Raw genomic sequence first — 3,801 nt, forward strand, 5'->3', positions numbered from 1 at the left:
TCTCTCTCTCTCTCTCTCTCTCTCACACACACACACACACACACACACACACACACACACACACACGGAACATGTGTGAGGAGCTGGGCTCTAGCCTCACACACACACACACACACATACACACACACATATGGAACATGTGTGAGGATCTAGGCTCTAGCTTGACACACACATACATACATACACACACACATAGAACATGTGTGAGGAGCTGGGCTCTAGCCTGACACATACATACATACATACATACATACATACATACATACATACACACACATACACACACACACACAGAGATGAGATTTGATTATCATTAAAGTCTTGGATTTGAACTATCAGCACATGAAATTCTGATAGTCTCTGAAGCTGTGCGCTTCAGTTTCTTAAACACAAGGTAAAGGCAGATAAGCCTACTACATCTGCTCAGTCCAAAGAAAGCATCGAGATGCAGTACAGGTGAGATTCAACCCTGATATCACAATTCTGTGGCTTTGTCTGGCTTCTCTGCCCTCTCTCTGGTCCATCTTGCTGAGAGTCAGCCCCTCCCTTCTTCATCCCATTCTTTGGCTCCGCGCATAGCAAAAAATTTAATGCAATATTTTTAGGCTTCTCCTCAACATAATATATCCTCAAAAGAAGGAAGACAGATCTCTTTCTGTCATTAGCATGGATAAACAAGGAAGTGTCTTTCCTGGGAGTCTCCACAGCTCTCCTCATCTTTAATGATCCTTAACCTTAGATCCCACAGCCAGCTGGACAAATCCTGTGACCCAAAACAGTCAAACTGAACAATGAAAAACAATAAGGCCTTGTGGAGATAATGGAAAGGACTTCCTCTCTAGAAAGAAGACCTGAACTAAGCAAAGGGCCTCCATGGATCTCTGGGGGGAACTTCTGAAAGAGAAAGATGGAGAATGGGGTGAGGAGAAGAATGCTTCAAACTACAGCAGTGTAGCTCACTAAACACAGAGAAAAGTCACATGAGATTGTGAACAGGACAGTGCTCCATGCCTATAAGCTGATGGAAAACAGATAGGTGAAATGGCGTTGGGGGAACAATTTTACCTCTAGCATATCACTTTGGACAATTTATAGAACTCAGTCATGTGTTGACCCAGGATAGCACGTAGCGAGGGTTCATACACATATTTACTTATTTTCCTTATTTTAACTGCATTTTTATTCAGTTAAATAGAAAGGATAACCAACAATACAACATACTAGCTGCCAATGAATTTTATAGCATTTATTAAATATAATCACTTTTCTGTGTGCTGAATTCATGCTAGAACTGAAGTCAGTTTCGATAAAGCCAGTTTGAACTAGTAAATCCGAAGGTCTTGTTTGCAACCTTAAGAGAAATGCCCCTAGGCACACATCGGTAGGTTTTGAGTAACCATAGCCCTGAGATTTTAGATGGAAGGAATGCTTTGTGAGCCCAATCTTAGTAACATAGAAAATCAAATTCATCTGTGCATCAGTCCTCATGCCCTGAACGCTTAATCTCCATATCTCCGATGCAAAAAGATTAATCTTAGAAGGAATAACTGACAGCCATTGCCGCAGGCTGCAGAGAAGACGAAAATGTCCTCTACAAATGTGATCCACATGACAATACTGATGCACGTTCTGGCCTTGTTCAAATGAAGAGAACTCAGTTCACAGTTCTGCTGGGATACCCTTCTCTTACTGTGTCAGACTCAGAATTATTCAAAGAGGAGATATGTTCCTTGTTATATCAGTCTTCTCCATGAGCTAAGCCTTCCTAGGGAGGTATGGCTATGTGGGATCTCGACAGACGGTCTATGGGAGAAATTCTATTTACTTAAGCTCACCAAGCTGCAATGTTTATTAAGAACATTGGAATAATAGTACCTACTTTGGTACAAGGACTAAATGGCATAGCATTTGGGTTTTTTTTGGGGGGGGGTTGTTTGTTTGTTTGTTTGTTTGTTTTAAGTTGGAAAATAACTTTATTTGTTCTAGGGCATTAGCCAGAGTCCCCTCAGAACTTCTGAAACTGCTTCTTGGTGCCAGCAGCCTTGGCGACCTTGAGCTCGTTGACTCTACCCATCTTGCTCAGGGGCCTGCACTCTCCAACAGTGGCAATGTCTCCGGTCTGTACATCCCTAAAACAGGGAGACAGGTGCACAGACATGTTCTTGTGAATCTTCTCAAAGTGATTGTACTTTCTGATGTAATGGAGATAGTCCCAGTGGGTGACAATGGTCCTCTGCATCTTCATCTTCATCACAACGCCAGTCAGGATCTGACCCCAGATGAAGACATTACCAGTGAAGAGGCACTCCTTGTCTATGTAGGTGCTCTCACGGCCTCCTTGGCTGTCTTGAAGCCTAGATGGATGTTCTTGTAGTACTGAGGGAGTTTATCTCTGCCAGTTTCTCCCAGCAAAGCACACTTCTTGTTTTGAAAGATAGTAGGCTGCGTTTGGTGAGCATGCTCTGTCTGAATGTCCACCATCTTACCGGCAGCCTAGGAGAAGGAGAGGTTGGCCCACTTCCAACTTCCTTATTCACAACCAGCATAGCATTTGATAAATCCATCAAAGAAAGCCTGGTACACTTAACACGTGTTAGCCATTGCTGTATTTGGATTGAGAAAGGTCACTGTTGTACTGCATTAGAAACGTACCAGGCTAGGCTGGTACATGTGCTAACATAGCCTCCAAGTTCCAGAGTATGAGGGACCTATAACAAGAATAAAAGAATCAGAGTAGAAAAACAGAAGTTCGCTTCTTACCTGACCCCCCAATCCAGTCCTGAACCCATAAGCCTTGCTTGCATGCTTGGACCCAACCGCTCTATCTTCAATTTTATCTATACCTTTCCTGTCCCAATGAAAAGACTGTTTGTGATTAGAAGAGACAAGATCTGCCACTGGGAACTGGACACATGAAGTGGTCCATACAAGCTACAGAGGTAAACCAGGGACATTTGGACAAGAACTTGAGTACCTAAAACCAAATGTGTGACCTATTATAGAGAACATGGCACCTAGCTGAGTATTCTCATGTTATCATAAGGGGGGCTCATGACAACTCAGACAAGGGGGGGCCAAAGAAAGGGGCCTCAACGTGCGGGGCCCTGGTGAAGAGCCTCCTTAGCCTGGATCTAAGTAGTTCTGATTTCATCTCTTGGAAAATTACTGTTTTAAAAAATAAGAGTTTTATAATTATACAATGAGCATACCATAAAATTCACCCATGTGAAAAATACAATCCAGTAGCCATACTGGATTGTATTTTATTATATAGAGTTCTGCAACACATACAACCCCTAGAGGAGACCAAGGAGGGGAGACCAGCACTCTGCATGTTCCTTCTCCCATTCCCTCTACCACTACTGGGGTAGTAAGAGACATTCCAACATTTAAAATTTTAAATTTCTGGTATCACATGGCTCCTAAGTACGAAGCAGTTTCTTTTTTTTTTAATTTTTTTATTAGGTATTTATTTAAATTTCAAATTCTATCCCGAAATTTCCCTATTCACTTCCCCCTCCCCTGATCCCCTACCCATGGACTCCTACTTCTTGGCCCTGGCATTCCCCTGTACTGGGGCATATATAGTTTGCAAGACCAAGGGACCTCTCTTCCCAATGATGGCCGACTAGGCCATCTTCTGCTACATATGCAGCTAGAGACACGAGCTCTGGGGGTACTGGTTAGTTCATATTGTTGTTCCACCTACAGGGTACGAAGCAGTTTCTTAATTAAGGTTCAATGAGGAAATGGTGATTTTTAGCTAGACTTAATTTCAGCTACACAGGAGGCCAACACACA

At 42.7% G+C, this 3,801-nt stretch overlaps 1 pseudogene; it reads right to left on the minus strand.

Moving 5' to 3' along the window:
* Nucleotides 1-2,005: 2,005 nt before the first annotated feature.
* On the minus strand, nucleotides 2,006-2,481 carry LOC110323902 (annotated as a pseudogene).
* Nucleotides 2,482-3,801: the final 1,320 nt, after the last annotated feature.

This window comes from Mus pahari, chromosome 6 (assembly GCF_900095145.1).
Source record: "Mus pahari chromosome 6, PAHARI_EIJ_v1.1, whole genome shotgun sequence".
Lineage (NCBI taxonomy): Eukaryota > Metazoa > Chordata > Mammalia > Rodentia > Muridae > Mus > Mus pahari.